General features: G+C 41.9%; 1 long non-coding RNA gene across 1 annotated transcript; it reads left to right on the forward strand.

The window, feature by feature from the left end:
• The first annotated feature begins 4,597 nt into the window (after nt 1-4,597).
• On the forward strand, nt 4,598-21,075 carry Gm32481. The gene is made up of 4 exons (XR_377899.2): nt 4,598-4,678; nt 8,250-8,330; nt 20,591-20,841; nt 20,944-21,075. It is a non-coding gene; the product is annotated as a predicted gene, 32481 (long non-coding RNA).
• Nucleotides 21,076-22,144: the final 1,069 nt, after the last annotated feature.

The following is a 22,144-nucleotide window of genomic DNA, read 5'->3' on the forward strand; positions in this document are numbered from 1 at the left end:
GAACCCACCAAAGGTATTTCAAAGGTAAGGAATTATTAGGAATTAGTTAACAAGAAAGAAAGGAAGTTTTTCTGGGCCCATAGACATGGTGAAAAACTAATCTCTCCTTTCCAGTTCACTTAAGCGTTGGTTTGACTTTTTAAAAAGATTTATCTGATTTTTTATGCATATGTGTATGAGTTTATATCTGCACATTTGAGTGAGTGTCTAAAAGTACCAGAAAATGGCTTTTGATCCCTTTGAACTGGAATTAAAGGCCCTTCAGAGTCACCTGCTGTGGGTGCTTTGAACCAACCCCAATTCTCTGAAAGAGCAGGAAACATTCTTGACAGCAGGGTCATCTGATTTTTATTTCTGTGATTACTCAACTAATATCCATCTTTCTTACTAGATTACAAATTCAAGAGAGATTTGGCGGTGAGGCTGTCTCTTTTGGGCCCTCTCTTGTAGTCCTGCTGTGTAGTATAATACATAGCACAGTACAGAAGCACACGAAATATCTGATGGCAGAAATGACAGCCTGAAAGTGTGCGAGAGCCTGCCTGCATGAGCTCATGAATGCTGGTGACAGGCTTTCTTCCCATGTCTGTGTTTTGTGGTGGAGTGGAAACTTCTAGTTTCTTTGGAAGGTTAGTTTTGTAAACTAATGTTTTACCACTGCACACAGGTGAAAGGATGCAAACACGTGAAAGACTCTTTTCCTGAAGCAGACACAGGTGAAAAAATGTTTTGATATAGGAAACACCTGAAAGGACCTGTGATGAAGGAGTGTACATATGATGGCACAGACAGTGGGAACTGAGCACTGAGCATTGGTTTGGTTTGCTCCACCTCGCTATTCTATGATAATGACACACATATATTGATTCGCCTTACATAGTATTGTTGAGCTCAACTTGTGATAATGCTCACATTGAGAAAAGTTCATCCCAGAACTGCTCATGAGTGTCCTGAGACAGCTCACTGCTTCTGTGGCCGTATCTCAGGCTGGTTAGCAAGTCTGATGGTTTCTTCAGGATTGAACTGTAGCTGCTGGTTCATGCCTGGTGTCTGCCTGCCTGGAGGACTGGTCCTACAGCTGCTGAGTTATATTTGGTATTTGCTACAGGATTGAACCTCTGCCAAAGAAGATCGAGCTCACCCCCAAAGAACTTCTGCTGAACAGGTCCACTTTCCTCACATCCTAATAAGTTTTCTCTTCCACTAACTCTGCTGGGTGGTAGTCTAGAGGAAAGGTTGAACCCTTATTTAGTGTAGGTTGAAAAGAAATTCTGCCCACAATGTCAGGTTTGTAGTTAGAAATTAACCACCATGGGAGTACTTACACCACAGAAATCAGCAGACAACACATAGTTTTTGTTGTGATTTGCAGGACTTGCTGTCAAACTTTCACTTGTAGTCATCACTGAAGTCCATCACGCCAACACCCCACTCTTGCTACCAATTTCTTTCTTAGCGTTGCCAGTGTTGTGATAAAGTCCATGACCAAAAATAACTTGGAAAGAAAAGGGATTATGTAGATTAAACTTCGTCAACACAGCTCATCATCAAAGGAAGTCAAGGAAAGGGATACAAGCAGGAATCTAGAGACCACTGATTATTGGCTTGTTCCTTGTGGCTTGCTCAGTTTCTTTTTATACAACCAAGAAGGTCCTGCCCAGGGGTGGCACAACCCTTAGTTTGTTGGGCCCTCCCACATCAATCACTAACTAAGAAAATGCCCCCAAAGGCCATTCTTGTGGAATTGGATTCTCAACTGAGGTGTCTTCTTCTCAAATGACTGTAGCTTGTATCAGGGTGATGGTCGGGGGCTGGGGGTGGGAGAACCACCACATCAGCATACCCTTAACTAATAGCACTTGACACAGGGATGATATGCATTTATTTCCATATCTATGTCAGTCGTGAGTGCTCTCACTAATAGTCTTTGTAGCAACTGTATTTGTATAAGGAAGATGTTTTTCTTGGAGTTTCTTCCAGGCGTGGTTGACTCATATAACTTCAGGGACATGTTATAACAACCTTCTGTATTCCACGATTTAGCAAGCAGAACAAAGTAGAATTGGCAGCTTACTTATCCCTTCCAGCCTCCAAAAACCTATACAGTGTCTTGTAGACTGCACAACAAAAGGCTTCACACAAAGACCTCCAATGCAGCCTCTTGCATACAGCAGCCCTGATGCACATTATGATCACCACTCTCCTTCCTAATGCTGTGACCTTTTAATACAGTTCCCCATGCTGTGATGACCCTCAACCATAAAATTATCCTGTTGCTACTTCATAACTGTAATTTTGCTGCTATTATGAATCATAATGCAAACATCTGTGTTTTCCAATAGTCTAAGGTAACCTCTGTGAAAGAGTTGTTTGCCCCCCAAAAGGGGTCGTGACCCACAGTTTGAGAATCACTGCTCCAGAGTCCATATGCTGATGAGTGCTTGTTCCTGTGCATAGGATGGTGCAAATTTCTGTGAGATTTTCTGGTTCAGCTTTCTTCCCTTCTCTAGCCACCTATCTACACTGAAGAAACAACTGTATCTTCACCTGCAAGAAAATATAAATGGAATTCAAGGAAGAGGAAGATCTGCAAGATTCTAACTATTCCCTAAGATATCTTTGAACTGGCTGCTTCAATTAGCTTACTAAAGACTTCAGTAGCATGTGAGCAAATTATTTAATATATATCAATGTTAAAGCATGTGTTTCATAGTTGCTACCTATCAAAGTCTTTCAGCTTTATTGTTTCATGCCTCTAAAGAAATGAGGGAGATTACTGTAAGCTTCTCAAGGCAGCAGCAACAACCTATCCTAGCAATTATTGTAGTCTTTACGAACATGTATTTTTGGGTGCAAATAATGATTAGCAAAAGGCAATGAGTGATGATTTCACTGACAGGTCCGTGATCCAGAAAATCCTTTAGCGGTGTGAAGAGTCCTGTGTCACGATACCTACCGAGAGGAAGTGGAGAAACTGGTCACATTCACCCGTTGACATCCTGTGAAGTCACATTGTGCAGGAAACCTTCAGTCACGAATGGGTTTTAGGATGTGTACTTAGCTAACCTGAAAGTTGACTTTGCCAAGAGAAAATTCTAACTTAAGGAGCTAGGGACAATATAGAGCCAAGGGACAATAGCCACCAGCATGGCCAGACTGAGGGATCTGGAGGCCAGAGATAAATTTGGTTATTAGAGGTGTGTGCTGAAGAGCTATAGCTACAGAAGGGAGGAGGGGTGTGTGCCAATCACAACCTACATTGCTTTTAAAAATGTATTTTATTAATTATTTAAGAATGTCTTACAGGAACAAAATATACTTTATTTAAATTTCATTAAAGTTTAAATTTAAAATTCACTTCCATTTTTTCCCATAACTCCTCCTAGACCCTCCTCCAGTTTATCCTTCTCAATATCATGTCCTTTCTATTAAAAATGTATTTTATATTTAATTTTAATTTTTTAGACTGCTTTTCCTTCAAGATATACCTGAGAAATGTCTTTTGTAGGCATAAAAGAAGTACAACAAAAGAGGCTAAGTGCTTTATAAGTCACATACAAGAAACTACATTAAAGAAAAGAGTAAGCAGCACCAATTTGAACCACCAAACTTAAACTAAAAAACCACTTATTTGCTTGGAGCCTATGTTACTAGGCACTGTGCCTGGTCTTAGAAAACAAAAATTTATAAAATTTTCTCCATGTCTCCTGATTCCTCATAGTCTAAGACTGAAGAGTTTTACTGCTTTTTGTAATGGTCTAACCCTAGTCTTAGAGAAGTTTTAAAGGTCACATTGTGGATTGTTAGTGCTAAACCATGAAGCTGACCTGATACAAAATATCAAAATAAATTAATATAGTTTTTCATAAAATGGAATCCTAACCACAAAGCAACATTTTAATGCCCACAGTAATTGCTCTCAGACTATACATTTTGGCATGGGCTCAGAGCGGAAATGTTTATACACATATGATTATCTTCACAGGTCCGAATTCTCCTCGGCTGTCCTCTCTAATGAGAAGACAACGTATGTCTGCATGTCTGGTCTGAGACCCATTATGCTCTCTAGCTGCAATGGAGCTGAGTGGCTTAGCATCCACTCTGAAGCTGTGACAGCTCTCATGCTTCTGTTTTGACATGTCTCACGCCTGCACATGGCAAACAGAAGGCGTACCCATGGTAGTCTTCACGCCATTTGTGCACTACAAATGCACTGTAAGTGATTCTACACTGTAAGTAATACTCTAGACCCTCGCTCATTGGTTTGGCCTGCATTTGAGAATTGAGTTCTGACTGGCTGGCTTCATCACGGAGCAACAAAATGCTTATTCTTCAGTTGGTCCTGATGACAATGTCCATTTGTTGATGGGCATCCAGGTTGTTTCCAATTTCTGGGTATGATGAATAGAGTAGCAATGGATAAAGTTGAGCATCCTTTGGGCACACATTCAAGAGTGGTTTAAGTGGATTTTTTTAAAAAGATATATTTATTTGTTTTATGTATATGAGTGTACTATCTGGATATAGGGCCTGTATGCCAGAAGAGGGCATCAGATCACATTATAGATGGTGTGAGTCACTGTGTGATTGCTGGGAATTGAACTCAGGACCTCTTGAAGAGCAGCCAGTGCTCTTAACCACTAAGCCATCTCTCAAGCCCCTGTAAATGGATCTTGAGGTAAGTGAATTCCTGCAGTTCTTAACCTCCCTGGTTCTGGTTGTTATGTGTCCTGCCTCTGTGCAGGTCTCCCCAGCAATCCTCTTCAAATACTTAATAAATCTAACACAGTGTTTCCAGAATAGTATCAATGGAACTGGCTGTGTTTGTGTTTGTACCATGGTTATTGTTGTTGTTGTTTTTAAATACAATTTTTATTAGATATTTTTTTCATTTACATTTCAAATGTTATCCCCAAAGTTCCCTATACCCTCTCCCCGCCCTGATCTCCAACCCACCCACTCCTGCTTCCTGGCCCTGGCGTTCCCCTGTACTGAGGCATATGATCTTCACAAGAACAAGGGCCTCTCCTTCCATCGATGGCCGACTAGGCCATCCTCTGCTACATATGCAACTAGAGACATAGTTCTGTGGGGGTACTGGTTAGTTCACATTGTTGATCCTCCTATAGGGTTGCCGATCCCTTTAGCTCCTTGGTTACTTTCTCTAGCTCCTTCTTTAGGGGCCCTGTGATGACTGTGAGCATCCACTTCTGTATTTGCCAGGCACTGGCAGAGCCTCACCAGAGAGAGCTATATCAGGGTCCTGTCAGCAAAATCTTGCTGGCATATGCATTAGTGTCTGGGTTTGGTGGTTGTATATGGAATGGATCCCCAGGTGGGGCAGTCTCTGGATGGTCCTTTCTTCTGTCTCAGCTCCGAACTTTGTCTCTGTAACTCCTTCCATGGGTATTTTGTTCCCCATTCTAAGAAGGAACGAAGTATCCACATTTTGGTTTTTCTCCTTCTTGAGTTTCATGTGTTTTGTAAATTGTATCTTGGGTAGTCTAAGTTTCTGGGCTACTATTCATGTATCAGTGAGTGCATATCATGTGTGTTCCTTTGTGATTGGGTTACCTCACTCAGGATGCTATCCTCCAGATGCATCCATTTGCCTAAGAATTTCATAAATTCATTGTTTTTAATTGCTGAGTAGAACTCCATTATGTAAATATATCACATTGTCTGTATAAGTTTCACAAAGCAAGTTTACAAATAAGCTGTAAGAAAGAGAGTCTGCTGAACCCCTCAGTTGTATTTTCTGCTAAAAATTTCCCAGAAGTTTTGTGTATGTCTAGAGTTTTATAGGCAAACAAATGTGGAGTCAAATATTAGTTCTCCATTCACTAGTTGAGCTTTTACACAGGATCCTTAAAAAAAATGTTTGTAAGATAAGGTTTCACATAGCCTAGGCTGGCCTTGATTTTTCTATGTAGCCAGGGATGACCTAGACTTTCCAGTCCTTTTGAATCTGCTGTGGAGTACAGACTTCCAGGTGTGTAATATGAAGTCCTTTGGCTCTAACTCAGGACTTTGCACAGGCTAGGAAGGGATTCTCCTGAGTCATATGCGCAGCTCCACAGATTTCCACATCTTCAGCTTCCTAGTTCCTCACGAACTAAATGGTGATAGTGATGCTCACCCACAGTGTTGGTGGTAAGGTTCAATTATATATAAGATCATATACACTTGGCACCACACTGGTGCTTGATAGATGTTTTTCTCCTTCCTCTCGAAGCTATATCAGGTTGTAGAACTTGCACATTAAGAGACATATCTGTTAGCTTTCAACTTTTTATAGTTTCTTTGACACATTAAATAACTTAAGCCTGGCTGTTTCCAGTAAGAGCACGGGGCAAGCCACTGAAGTGGAACACTTGAGTGTTTTACTGTCTTTTAAAACATGCCACCTGTGATGGGGACCTTTCTTATTTCTTGCTATTCTTAGCTCTTTTATGCAGACAAACACTCAAGCAGAATGCATCTCTCTTACACTTGCTGCTAGTAAGGTGACTGCTTTCCAATAACCAAGGCCAAGAAAATCATGACCCTGCTCCAGGCATTAAATCTTCCCAACCACACTTTGCCCCTTAGAAAATTCACTTCTTAGAAATGGGAACAAAACACCCATGGAATGAGTTACAGAGACAAAGTTTGGAGCTGAGACAAAAGGATGGACCATCTAGAGACTGCCATACCCAGGGATCCATCCCATAATCAGCTTCCAAACGCTGACACCATTGCATACACTAGCAAGATTTTGCTGAAAGGACCCAGATAGAGCTGTCTCTTATGAGGCTAGGCTGGGGCCTAGCAAACACAGAAGTGGATGCTCACAGTCAGCTATTGGATGGATCACAGGGCTCCCAATGGAGGAGCTAGAGAAAGTATCCAAGGAGCTAAAGGGAACTGCAACCATATAGGTGGAACAACATTTTAAACTAACCAGTACCCCGGAGCTCTTGTCTCTAGCTGCATATGTATCAAAAGATGGCCTAGTTGGCCATCACTGGAAAGAGAGGCCCATTGGAGTCGCAAAGTTTATATGCCCCAGTACAGGGGAATGCCAGGGCCAAAAAGTGGGAGTGGGTGGGTAGTGGAGTTGGGGGGAGGGTATGGGGGACTTTTGGGATAGCATTAGAAATGTAAATGAGGAAAATACCTAATAAAAAATATATTTAAAAAATCTTCCCAACCCTGACTCCAGCTGCTGCTTCTGAGTGGCTTCTCAGCAGAGCAGCCATGGTTTTAGCACCCATACAGGAAATGAATCTCATCAATGTTCCTCCAATAGATCTTTGTTGCAATAATCAAAGGACTCAGGAGATATGTTGAATGTCCGAGTATGACAATGACTTTAGATCATGTTTTCAAAGAGTGTTTAGGAGATCGTAGGACACCAGGGTACCTGGAAAGGAGCCAGTGACAACCTACCTGAACTGGATGGTCAGACGCTGTTGTTGAAGGCACTACACAGCTTGTTTGCACAATACAGAGAAATAATGCTAGAGATGATTCATAAGATTCCTCCCCAATGATTAGACTTCAGTGTGTGTGTCTGTGTGTGTTAGAGTGTGTGTGTGTGTGCATCTTGATCAGGGCCATGGATATGAATATAATCTAGGATTAGAGCTATAGCATTTAGTTGTATATAGTCAACGATTACATGGTAAGCACAAGGCATCAAAAAGTTGGTTATATTACTTTCTTAAAGGCAAATTAACTTTAAATGTCCTGAGCTCAAGACATATCGTTACCTTGGCTACAAGGCCTGACAAAAATTCAGTCTCTTCCAAGGCAAGAGATATTTTCAGAAAAAGATATGAGCCATTGAGAGTAAGCTATAGAAAATTTGAAGTGTACAGAGGCTGTACATAAATTCTAGGTAAACCTACATGGTTTTGTAAGAGGCATCCGCACTTGTGGACTTTGGTCCCTGTAAATAATGAAGTATGGTTGGATATCACCGACCCCTTAGGAAGTCCCCCGAGATATCATTAATTCTATTTTATAGACAAGAAACCTGAAGTGCACTAGGAGAAGCAAGTTTTATATTGGCATGAGTTGGGACTCCAGCACAGGCAAGCTGAATGCAGGATGCTTTCAACCAGGCACTTCTCTGCCTGACCTCTGGTCTCCATGATACACTGGTGGTTGATGAGTTTCACTGATGAGTGGGTGGTTTAAAAACAGAGAGTGTGAGAAGATTGCTTCGTGACAATTAGATTTGTTTTGTATGTCTTTGTATTTAGGTTCGTGCACTTCAATTGCCAATGCAAAATGTATATCTCTCACTGTGAATCGCAGCAAAAACCAAGAAGACATCATGACAGGTAATAGCTAACCCTATTATTACCTCTGAATGGAATTATTTAGCAAAACTATTGCTTCCACCAAGATTGCTATTATTATTGTTTTTGTTTTTTGATATATGTCTTACTATGTAGTCCTTGACTGGCCTGGAACTCACTATGTAGACCAGACTGGCCTCAGACTCATAGAGATCTGCTTGCCTCTGCCTCCCAAGTACTTGACATTATTTTTATGTTATTCTCCTAACTTCTCCTGATTGGTGCTCTAGCACCAAGGGAATGGTGCCCTGACCTCACTGGGATCAGAATGGTAGAGTCCTTTTTTCTTCTGTCAGAGCTGAGATGGTTCTGATGTTCCTGTCTACGTTGGTTACTTTTTACTGTCAATTTGATCTAGCCTAAAGTCATCTGGGAAGAGGGAACCTCAACTGAAGAATTGCTCATATTCAATTGGTGGGAGGTCACATCTCTAAGAGACCTTCTTTGTTGATGACTGATGTGGGCAGGGCCCAGCCCACTGTGGGCAGCACCATTCCTAGACAGGCAGGTCTGGGCTATAAAAGGAAGCTGGCTGAGCATTCATTCACTAAAAATCTGACTAGTTATCAGCATTACTCCATGGTGTCTGCTTCAAGACCCTGCCCCGAGTTCCTGTTCTGACTTCCCTTAATGAACTGTGACCTGTAAGTGCAACATGAAACAATCCTTCTTTTTTAAGTTGCTTTAGGTCATGATGTTTGTCAGAGCACCAGAGACCAAACAAGATTAATCACCAGAGCCTCCTTCTTCTCTTCTCTGAGACAGGAAATCCTGTGGAGAGATGAACACAGATGAACATTCTGTTGGACAGAATGCCTTTTCTCTAGCAAGCCCAGTCAAATCTATAACCACAAGGCAGGCTAGATAGCTCTGTTTCCCAACGACTTGGATTTTAAAAATGAATCAAGGCTTTCATCCTGCGGTTTTCTCTCCAGACGCCTTTGGTGGCTTGACCATGTCAATCAGTCAGTCAACATCATAACTGAAACTTGTATGTATTGTCCATACTCTGAGAAGTCATTGAAATCGATGCTGTGATTGATAGGTCATTGAAAGATCATTGGGCACACGATTCTGCTCATTTCCTCTCTACTAAATAGTGCTAACCAAGCCAAAAAGACAAGAAAAGATGTGAAAGGTAAAGAGTTAAAACAGAAATAAGTCTGCCAAGTTCTGGCATCTGCAGTTCCCTGGCCCCAACAGGCTGCTGCTGTGTTTCCTGTCTATCGACAAGGAATTCTTTCCTGCCCCGGCCCATTTGATGACTATATTTCGAAGCTCCGTTTAAGCAAGTACAACGCATATATGATAGAAAATGTGGAATACCATCAGAGAGATGTCTGCATACGGCATCGTCCTGTGGGAAAGTAATCACAGAGCTAAATGAAAGGAAATTGAATCTTGCTTACAAGAGAAGGTGTTTTGACATTTCTGTTGACAGTGTCATAATGAAACACTGGTGTATGGGTGATGATCCAGGCTGTACCGGGCATCACAGGCACTGCAGCTTTTATTGCCTAAGAGGATTATGTTCCACGCTCCCTTCTGTGTAGTAATGAGATTGTCTTCCATCCTGACACACTTCTTTGGGGTTGACACCTTTCATAAGACATTGAGAGGGCTCTAACCTTATTCAGGTCTCTCCATAGGCAGCCACTCAGAAATACAGTCGTTGCTTCTGGGCCAGTGGGCGAGGGTGTCATTTGATGCTCCCATTGTTCTGCTTTCTAATGTGTGGGATTGCGTCTTACACAAGGGTTAAGACAACTTGTATGGAGTCCAATACCCCTTGAGATTGTCTTAAGTTAGGCAAACAGCACAATGCTTTTTCACCCATCATTAAAGCCAAGTCAGGGTTGCTTCCAGCCCTGAAGCAGATGGCTGGTTCTGTGGCTGGTACCAGCTGAAGCAGTTGGCTTATACCGATAGGCCATATTGTTTGAGAACTACATCTTTCCACACATCATAATTGCACCTCGGGACGAGATTCTGACTCTTTGCGGGAGATGAGAGAACTGAAACCTACCAAAGGACAGATTGCTATCTGCCACCCCAGGCCTGTTTGTAGAACACACACCCATTTTGAAAAAATGCTCTGTTTTCAAACCCCCGCCCCTTCCCTAATACAGCTCAGGCAGGAGGAGCTGCAGGCATGGACAGCTCTTGGCATCTTACACAAAGGGAATGAGAAGGCTCTAAATGGATGAGGCAAGTCAGGTGTGACCGCAACACTTTCACCTCAGTATAGAACCGTAGCACTGTAGCATCCAGTATCCAGAGGGGTGTCCCCTGGCTGTGCTGTTAGCTGTTATATTTCCCTGTCATTGTGCTGTCTGCCCAGAACTGTCATCAGCCCTTCATATGGGGGGAGGATTGTGCTTCATTACTCATGCAAGGAATAGCTTTCTCAATTTTTATTCAGCTCAGGGAACTCCAGGAGCACCCCTATAAATCAGCCTTGTGAATGCTGAAAATGAAATTCCAACTTGCAGAGTCTGATTTCCATAGTATAAATCCCCAGGCACCTGACTTTACCCATAGGGATTCCCTTGAGGTGAACTTGATGAACATCACTCACCCCTCCTCCAGTTGGCTCCAGTAGCCAAAAGCTCCCTTTGCCTTGCCTTGCCTTGCCTTGCCTTGCTGTCAGTAGGGCACAGGATCTTGTGATCTGCCGTGCTTGTTATTCAATAGCTATAAGGTATGCAAGGTAAATTCTAGAAATCAGGCCCAAGTTCACAGCAGGTCTACACAGAGAGTGAGGTATTCCTGTTAAAATGTTCCCCAGCATGTTTGGAATGGTGAAACTAAGAATTAAGCAAGTCATCACAGAAATAACTACATAGTTCTGAATGGAGCAGGAAGCTGACTTAGGTCTCAATGCCACTTTGCCCCACCGTCCCTGTGTTTTTCCCTCTGTTCCACGTTCAGTCAGTCATTCTGTATGAATGTATCACATGACTAGCTTTATAGTTTTGAGTTCTTTGTTTTGTTTAAAAAAATGAATGGTTAGATAAAATATCACCTTTTCTCTCTATTTTCACTATGAAAATAGCAGTTACCATTAAGAGCAAAGCACTATAGAAGAAATTTTATATGCATTAAGTAGATTAGAATAAAAAGTGTTATAATAGCTGTCTTCATTAGAGTTTCCATTGCTGTGGTGAAATACCCTAACCAAAATCCATTTGGGGAAGAAGGGTTTATATCATCTTACAGCATGTAGTCCGTTATGAAAAGGAGTCAAGACAGGATCAAGGGAGGGCTGAAGGCAGTAATTAAAACAGAAGCCATGCTTGGGAACTCTATGGAAGAATAGGAGGAAGGATTGCAGGCCCCAAAAGGAATAGGAACCCCACAGGAAGACCAACACAGATAACTAACCTGAACCCTTGGGGCGCTCAGAGACGGACCCACCAACCAAAGATCATACACAGGCTGGATCTAGGCCTTCCTAGCATATATAGAAGATGTGCTGCTTGGTCTTCACATACGTCTCTAACAACTGGAGCAGGGTCTATCCCAAAAGCTGTTGCCTGTATGTGGGATATGTTCTTCTAGCTGGGCTGCCTTGTCTGGCCTCAGTGGGAGAGGAGGTGCCCAGCCTCACAGAGGTTTGATGTTATTAAGGTGGGAGGATTCTGGTGGGGCCAATTGCTCAGAGAAGAAGGGGAGGAGGTGGGGGAAGGATTGTGGAAGCGGGTAGCTGGGAGGGGGTGGTGCAGTGAGGGGGATGTAAAGTGAATAAGTTAAAAGAGAAAAAAGAAGCCATGAATGAACAATGCTTTATTTATTCATTCTCCCAAGCTTGCTTAGTTTGCTTCCCGATATACATCCTAGGACCACTTACACAGGGGGTGGCACTGCCCATGGTAGGGTAGGCACTCCTACATCAGTCAACAGTTAACAATATGCACCACAGGCTTACCCATGGGTCAGTCTTGTGGGGATATTTTCTCCATTGAGGTTGATGACATTAACTTGTTTCAAGTTGACATCAAACCACCCCCCCCCAATAACTCATAGTCCTGACCTATGGCACTTACCATGTGCCAGTTTAGAGGCTACACACAGTTCCTTCCCATGGAGTCCTTTCACAGACTTCTCCCTGGAGTCTTCCCTTCCTGTCTGCTAAAGCAGATTCTTAAATGATTAAAAAGTAATCATGGGAGTGGTATCCATTCCATCCTCTTTGCTCTAATTTATTGCTTAGATGCAAAGTACCAATTCTACCAAATGCTAGAGGAGGTGATTACCCAAATACAAGATTAGTACGTAGTTGTCCGTTAGGGTCACTGCCATGGGAACTTTGCATACAGGCATGCATAAAGTGATAAAGTATACCTCTGCTTGTTGATTTCTAGACCTCAGTGCCAGAGAGTCTGAGATACCGAGTCTTCAGAGAGGCTCAAGAACCAGCATTTTTCATAAGCCCTCACAGCTGATTGTGGTCTGAGTGAAAGACGAAGGTTCTCCTTTTGTCCTGATGGCACCTGCAGTAACTTATCTGTTTCTTTATCTTCACTATTAGGGACATTTCAGAGCTACTGGCTGTCATTGCTAGAATTCATACCATTGAATCTCTCTGCCTTTGTCTTTACTTCCAGACGTTGACCATTGATTAACTGCAACCTACTTGCTCTCACAAAGACCCCTCCAGTCCTCTTCTAGTCTGGCGGAGGTCTGAACCTGTGGCTTCCCAGGGGCTCGCATTCTATCTCTCTCCACTTCCTCCCAGTCTTCCAGTGCCATTTTGCCTGAGCCTGCATTCCAGATATTTGGCAATCATTTCTGCTTGGGGAAGTGGTGATAGATGACTTTATTTTCTAGAACTGAATGCTAAAACTGTAGACTATTTGCCTAGACTTGAAGGGCTCTCAGGGTACAGGGCTTGCCAGTGCTAAAACTCAGCCAATTTGGATAAACTGAGATAACTGGTCATCTCCGTTTATTCCTATTTCAGAGAAACATAAGGAACATACAAACAAAGCCAAGTTGGTTTGGGACTGTGAACATTCTGAACTGGAGATGTTTTTTGTTTGTTTGTTTGTTTGTTTGTTTGTTTGTTTGTTTTCAGAGTTAAAACCAGGATGGTCCATAATCACTATGGCAGGCTGAGAACCTGAGCCTTCCAAAGTATCTCCCTAGCTCCTGGAGCTTGAATCTTCCTTATTCGGAAGAGGGATTTAGAAGATGTAATTCATTTAAGGATCTAAAGATGACATCCTAGACAATCCATCTTGACTCTCACTACCAGGGAGGCAGAGAAACGTTACAGTCACAGAAGAGATGTCCAAGGTAACGCTGCTACAACCACAGAACAAAGCATGCCAAGGAGCAAGGCGAGGATACAGAGCAGATTCTCCTCCAGAGACAGGAGTTTCTCTGCCTTCTCCTCTTCCTCTTCTTCATCTTCTTCCTCCTCTTCTTCCGTTTTCTCTTTCTCCTCTTCTCTCTTCTTCCAGCTCTCACCTTTTGCTGCTTTCCTTTTGTAATTTACCTTATTTAACCCCTCTTTAATGCACCATAAAATGTACTTTTGAAATTCTGTTCATACCGCTCACAGTATCTCATTTTTCTATGAAGTTTCTGTCTTTGTAACCAGCACAGGGAAGAACTGAGACACTGTCAGAAAAAAAAATCATAGGTCATTCTCTGTCCATTTCCTGTCGCGATCCTTCCTTCCGGCCTGGGGAGGGTGGTTCTCACATACACACTGCTCCGTTCTACTTTCCCAACCTGCAAGAGTTGGAAAGTTATAGAAATGTCTCCACTTTCACTGATTTCTCTTCATTTTATAGTTACCTTGTTTCTCCGTCTTTTTCAAAACCGAAGCACCATTCTTCCTTGCTGCTGTTATCGTTTTATAATAGGAAAAAATGTCTTAAAGTCCACAGCTCAGAAAATATGCTAGCATTTCTGTACAATGCTTGTCTACCAGAGTTTTATCTGGGCTTTATTGTGTGTGAGTGTGCACGCATGCGAGTGCTTGTGAAGCAGACATGTACATGCAGATGCCAGAGGAGTCCAGAAGAGGTCATCAGGTCCCCCTGGAACCGGAGCCTCAAGTGGGTATGAGCAGCCCAACATGGGTGCTGGATTCTAAATTCCATTCCCTGTAAGAGCAGCAAGCTGTGTTATCCACTTACATGTCTCTCCGTCCCATCCATTGTTTTATTTATGTAGCCACTCATCCCTCAGGACTTAATACTCTCCTTCCCAAGGTTCACTCGTTAGCTGGTCCCTCAGTAAAGCACTGTGGGTACCAAATGATTTCTGGTTGTAGACATCTTAAGTAGACTTAATCTCACCAGGAAGATGTTTAACAGAGTACAGAACTCTGAGGGCTGTTACATCCTCTGCTCTTTGAAGTCCATTACCTCCCGTATTGACTTCTGACATCTGCTATTGACAAGAAGTCGACTTCATCATCGTCTTCATTAAAATTCTTTCCTGGAAAATCTGTTTTTCTTCACAGCTACTTCTCAGAGGATTCCTGCCCCCCCCCTTCTTCCTCCCTTCCTTCCTTCCTTCCTCCCTCCCTCCCTTCCTTGCTCCCTTGCTCCCTCTCTCCCTCCCTCCCTCCCTCCCTCCCTCCCTCCCTCCCTCCCTCCCTCCCTCCTTCCCTCCATCCCTTCCTCCCTTCCTTGCTGTTCTTGAGCATTTCTGGCATGCTGGCACTGGCTGGTGCTTTAGATTTATTCTTCTCTCTCTGCATTTGTCCTCATTGTCCATTTCTACTCAGAGGACCAGTCGTGGCTGCGATATCACTGCAGCCTCATCCCTGCATTCTCTTCTGAACATTTATCACCTTTACATTGGACTTTGTCAGTCAACTCTCTGGGTATCAATTTCTCAGACAGCGGTATTTATTTCCTGCTTCCTCGTTCCTATCTACACCTCTGTGAAGTCGTTAATGTATCTTTTGGTGTGTGCATGACCTCATTGATCAGAGTCCCTGAGGCTGTTCATTGCAGTAAGTATTTACTTATTCTTAAGCTATTTTCTTTGAAACTAGTAAGCATAATTATTTTAAAGTTGTTTATAGGTTTGTTCTTAAACAAACTTTATTACTTAAAAAAAAAACTTTCAGATAAAAGCATCATGCATCAAAATTAACCAGACCCAAAGTCTGAAATATATATTCTAATTGAACTGAAGTCTATACTCTATAACGAAGACTCATTCATTAAATACACCATGCATCATGGATTCTTCCAGCATTTGATTGTGTTAGCGACTGCCAAGCAACTTTCTTCTTTTCTTCTACATTTGGTTGACTGAAAGAGTCTTTAGCTTCTCTGTCTTCATGCATATGTTTTTTTTACTCTGTATCTGTCTCTCTCTCACAAACACCACACACACACACATACACACACACACACACACACACATTTGTGAGTGACCACACAGAACAATGGTTCTCAACCTTCCTAATGCTATACCCCTTTAATACAGTTCCTCATGTTATGGTGACCCCCAACTATAAAATTACTTTTGTTGCTGCTTCATAACTGTAATTTTACTATCATTATGAATCATAATGTAAATATCTGGTATGGATGATATCTGATATGCAATTCCTGTGAAAGGGTCCTTTGATCCAAAGGGATCGTGGCCCACAGGTTGAGAACCACTGCCAAAGAACATCCCTACTTCTGTCCTAGATCATGTTTCTCTTGTTATCTCATGCATCATGTTCTCAAAAACAGAAAATGTGTATACCACACTAACAGTTCAAACTTGCCCCAGGTCTTGGCTGTGAGCCTGCACTTCTTCCTTCTCTCTCCTGAATACTTGTCTTTGTCTAAACTCAAGATTCATACCCCCTTGCCTGTGAATCCTTCCAGACCTGCAAGTTCATCTGGACTTCCATACACACTATTCTATTATGTACCATATTATCCTGAGAATAATTATCCACATGACTGTCTTTCCTATATGATGGTTAATTTTCTCATGTTCTAGACAGACTTAATCATAGTACATCTTACATAATACCTAGTTAGCTTATGTTGCTAAACCAAAGAATGCTTGCATGAATTAAAAAGTGATAGAAGCAGTACTATGGAATATAGTGCAGTGGGTAGAGTGTTTGTGTGGTATGTATGAAGTACTGGATTTGATTTCCTGGCACCATATAAATCAGGTGTAGTGATGTATGCCTGCAAGCCCATTCAATGTACAAAGGGTTCAAACCCGACCTGGGCTAGAGACCCTATCTCAGGAAAAAAGTGATAGAAATACAAAAGAATCTCAGTGTTTGCTGAATGTGCATTATGAACAAGACATTCAGAAATTACTATATGATCGATTCTTACAAAACTTTCCTACTTTAAGTTTTAAGATTTATTTTATGTGCCTGAGTATTTGTGTGTGTGTATGTGTGTGTGTGTGTGTGTGTACATATAGTATGTATACTATATGTGTGCCTGGTGCCCACAGAGGTCAAAAGAGGGAGTTAGATCCTCATGGAATTGGAATTACAAATGGTTATGAGCAGCCATGTGGTATAACCATGTGTTGAACTCAGATCATCTGGAAGAGCAGCCAGTGCTCTTCACCCTTAAGCTTCCTTATCACCTTCTCCTACAGGCTTGCTACTATGTGGTGCTCCCCTACAGGCTACTATGTGGTGCTCCCCTACAGGCTACTATGTGGTGCTCCCCTAAGTCAGATTTCAACACACACGTCTTTATTTTTGCAGCATTTTACAAAATAAACTGGTATTAAGTCTTCTGTTGTTACTAAGAGTTTTGCATATGAGAGGCCAGGGTATGGGCTTTAACTATACATTACTAATGGAGTAAAGTCCACTAGTGGAATAAAGTTCTTTGGTTTTGTAAAAACAGTTTGGCAGCTTTGTAGTGGACAGGAGCTCATATGCTTCAGAGACTTTCAAGCAGGCTGAACTCCAAGACTTCCCCAGATTTCATCTCCATAGTAAAGAGAATGTGCTACTATGTAGACAGATTTGCCAAATCTAATAGAAGCTGGAGGATTTGTAAGCGTCACTGGCAAAGTTTTCTAAAACTAGATTTTCCCAAGATTCATGCCTGTGAATAAATTTGTAGCCAAATCTGAAAACATCATGTGCAAACTTTTATATCCAATGAATTCCAAGTATGTAATATCTCCAGACAACTCTTTGTTCTATATACTGAGGCCATGATAATTTTTCTATGATTAAGAAAAACACTATATATTAACAATAGAGTAAAAGATGAGGGCTTCTGTTGTGTAACAGTTTCCTCTGAAGTAGAAACATTCCATTCTACAGGAAACTACTTAAGCAGGAAGGTTAACTACTCAAAATAGCTTCAGGAAATCCCTGAAACTGACCAGATTCACTAGGCCCCTCTCTGCCCTAGTAAGCATTAAAAAGCTGAGAGTATATCTCAGACCCAATGAGGCTAAGTTACAAAGACTCTGAAATCTGACCACCTTCCTGCAAGAAGCAGAAACTAACCAAGCTGCCCGGAAGAGGTTTTGATTAACTGCGTCACTTGGAAGGGATATTCGCCAACTGGTTGAGTTTCCTGCAGGGTGTGCAGTGTGCTCAGGTTCTCCAAATTTTGTGACCTGACACCCATGCTGGGGTAAGCTTTGGAGATTCAAGTGTCTTTGAATCATTGCTGCTCTCAGGAACTCTTTCTTCTCTATATTGATGTAAGTAACCTTTTACCCACACACCTAAAAGTAATTCCAATAAAACTCATGAGTTTACCAAATTGGCCTCTGATGGTATCCACACCTCAGTTTATTGTATGCTGCCTCTCTGGGGTAAGGAAACAGGTGCTGTGTCTCCACAGGAAAAGCTTTGTCACAGACCAGCTTCTTTATTGGTTTATAGCCTCTGCTTTTCAGTTTGGGATTTGGCATTTAACAAAAGAAGTTTACTCTGCTGGAAAATTTGAGGACAAAAGCATAGAGAAACTACAATTAACCCTGTAAACATAGAATGCAGAGCGCGTTTATAAAGAAAAAGGACTTGGCTGGATTCTTCAAGAGGTCAGTGTTGGAGTTAGCAAGATGGCTGATCAGGTAAAGGCACTTGCTGCCAATCCTGGCAACCTGAGTTCCATTTCCATGACCCATGTGATGAAAAGAAAGAGCTGTCTCTCTTTGTTCTCTCAGCTTCACATGCAGGCCATGGTGCACACACACACACACGCACACATGCACACACACACTCACACACATGCAATCACACACATACACACATACACACTCACACACATACACACACGCGCACACACACACAAGCACACACACACACACTCACACACATACACACTCACACACATACACACTCACATACATACACACACACACGCACGCACACACACGCACGCACACATACACACATACACACTCACACACATACACACGCACACACGCACAGGTGCACACACACATGCACACACACTCACGCACACACACACACACACTACAATAATAAATGAATAGATTTTTTTTTAAAGTCAGTAGGATAAAAAATTAGTGGTAGAAAGTAACAATAACAACAACAACAATAACAACAAAAGACATAATGACCAAATACAAAGTATATGTCTAGGTGTGTAGTTGAAAATCATAGTCATTAACAGCATGTAGGAAGGAATTCAGATGATAATATTAATATAAAATTTAATAGTCATGATATGATCCTAGTAAATCTCTGGTAAGCTGAATAACAGTATTGTAGCTGTGTGGGAGGAGATCCTTATTCTTAGGAGATAAAAGATAAGGATTTTGTGGCTGAAGTAAGTGCGGCCGTAAAGGAAGGGAGGGGGTAAAGGAAGGAAGGAAAGGACAGTAGTGTTAGAAGTTGGAATGTACGTGATGAGCACATGGGTGTTTATTATGTTACTTTATGTCAACTTTTGTGATCACTTAAAAATTAACGAGAAATGTGAAGAAAATTACATAGGATTTGGGGATCCATCCTGCTTCCCAGATCTGCCCCATATCAGCTTATGAAGTTATTGCAATTCTCTGAACCTTGATCTTCTCATCTAAAAGGATATAGAATCACAGGAATTTTTATCTCAAAGAATTGTTATTAAAAGTACACCAGGCAATACCCAAAGCATCCATGTGTTCTATATAGACAGGCATATATTGCTGTCAGTGTGACTATTGTTGGTTTCAAAGGCATGAAGAAGTCATGGAGAGCAGCTGAGGCTTGACATGGCAGGGCAGCCACAGTCTTTCCTGCAGAGGGCTCAGGAAAGGCCACTGGTGAAGGTTCAGGCCTCAGTTCTAATGGAAATGCCAAGGTCAAAGTGGTCGTGGGGTAAAGCTGAGACACAGAGCAGCCCTAAGCAGCTGAGCCTGGGTGTGTGCAAAAGGGAGCCGAACAAGCCATGGGGAGCAAGCCAGTGAGCAGCAAGCCAGTGAGCAGTTTTCCTCCAGGGTCTGTACATCAGTTCCTGCCTCCCTGTTGCTGGTTAAGCTTCTGTCTTCCTTTGATGATAGACCATAACCTGCAGGCCAAATAAACTCTCCCCCAAATATCTCTTGGCCGTGGTGTTTATCACAAATGGGCAGGAAACTAAGACATAGATACACTTATAAACCAGATTCTAATGGAGGAAGTCTGCGCATCTGCAGCAGGTTTTTTGACACACAGAACTCTGCTGACGTTCATAGGCTATGTGCAGGAGGGTTAGGAATATTAGAGAGCCAGACATTGGCTTTAGTCTTGTTAAGGTCACAGGGGATGATAACATGATAACAGTGGTATCCTGGTTGGTTTTCTAAGTATTTTAGTTTCTTTGCTTTCTTGTCAACATCACACAGGCTAGAGTTATCTGAAAAGTGGAACCTCAATTGAGAAAAATGGCTCCATCAAATTGCCTGTAGGCAAGCCTATGAGGGATTTTCTTCATTGATGATTGGTGTGAGAGGGCCCAGCCCACTGTAAAAGGTACCACCTTTGGACAAATGGTCCTGTAATGTATAGGAAGGCAAATTGAGCAAACCAGTAAGTAGTATTCCTCCATGGCCTCTGCTTCAGTTCTGGTCTCCAGGTTCCTGCCTTTAGTTCCTGCCTTGACTTCCCTCGGTGATGCAGAATGACCTAAGAGCTGTAAGCTGAAAGCAACCCTTTCTTCCCCAAATTGCTTTTGGTCATGGTATTTTATCATAGCAATAGAGACCTGGGACAGGTGGCTTCTACCACTTGAAACCTGATGTATGTCAAGAGTTAGCTAAGTTCTCTTCCTTCTGTTACTTAGGAAGAGTATACCTGGCCCTAATATTTCATCTCTGATAAAAGTGAGCTGTTAAGAACTGACAAGGTGCTCCTCCCTTATGTGAGATGCATATGAGATAAGCAGATGTGCTTGAAACTGTGAAGAGCTCTACTGATGCAAAGTGCTGAGCATCACCATCACCGGGAAGGAGCAGGGAGAAGGGTGTTTGCATCCTTTCTCTGTAAACACTTCCCGTGGCAACCTGTGAACACACAGACGCACTGGAACCCAGAGTGAGTGAAAAACATGGCTTTCTGGTGAGATGGCATGAAACAGGCTGCCCGTTGCTCCCCAATATCCTCCGATTTGAGTTTCTGTGTTCTTCTTTTCATTAGGAGGGCACCCTTTGCAGCTTTCTAGAAGCCTGATGCATTATGGATTCTGGTGGAGAATCTTGGGAGAATCACATAAACCACTAAGGACTTGGCCAGAATGAAAATATGTAAACACCCAGAATGTTATACTTGTACTGGTAATAAAATATTAGTGCCATTCTTTAACCTCAGAATTTGTGAGTGTCTTATGTATCACATCACTAAATCAATCACTTAGGAAAACCCACAATTTGAAGATTTGTTTTCCTGATTCTCAGCATTTGTATCATTTTAAATGACCTTGATATTCTGCAGCCATGTCAAAGCACCAAAGTAGGCTGTGACTGAAATGCACTCCCAAATTTAAATGAAAAGAGGTAGGGCATGTCACATAGAAAGTATTCTTTGCCCACATCCTTAGTAGTTACACTTGGGTGTTGTGTGTGCCCCAAGGTGGGGAATCTGAAAATTAAGTAAAAAACTTAAGGAATTTCTAAGATTTAAGGTATTATTAAGATCATAAGCCATGGTGCTGGTTGTCTGTTTATTACATGCCAAAAAGTGTTTATATTTCTTGAGGATCCATATTTTAAAAATACACTTTAATATACCTCACTAGAAAGTTATAGGAACAGCATGAAAAACAGGCAGCATCAAAAGTGTGCTGTTGTGTGGGGAAGTCTCTGAGAAAGGTGCAGTCAATGAATGGAACCTGCTGTCCCACCAAAATGTCACTGTCAGAAAGAAAACATAGGTGTGGGGGCTCATGCCTGCGATTTTACCTCTTGAAAGGCTGAGGAAGGAGGGTTGTCTCTAGTTCAAGACCAGACTGGATGACATAGGGTTTTTGTTGTTTTGTTTTGTTTTGTTTTGTTTTGTTTTGTTTGTAGATCCTGCAGATAGATAGATAGATAGATAGATAGATAGATAGATACATACATACATACATACATACATACATACATACATACATAGATACATAGATACATAGATAGATACATAGATAGATACATAGATAGATACATAGATAGATACATAGATACATAGATAAATTCATAGATGGATACATAGATAGATACATAGATAGACACATAGATAGATACATAGATAGAGTTTGGTTTAAAAATCCAAATGCTGACATCGTCTAGAAAAGTTTCATACACCAGCCTAGCTGGCTCTCCAGTTTCAGGTTTTCTCCCATCTTGCTGGGAGAGCAGAGCCA

Source organism: Mus musculus, chromosome 6 (genome assembly GCF_000001635.26).
Source record: "Mus musculus strain C57BL/6J chromosome 6, GRCm38.p6 C57BL/6J".
NCBI lineage: Eukaryota > Metazoa > Chordata > Mammalia > Rodentia > Muridae > Mus > Mus musculus.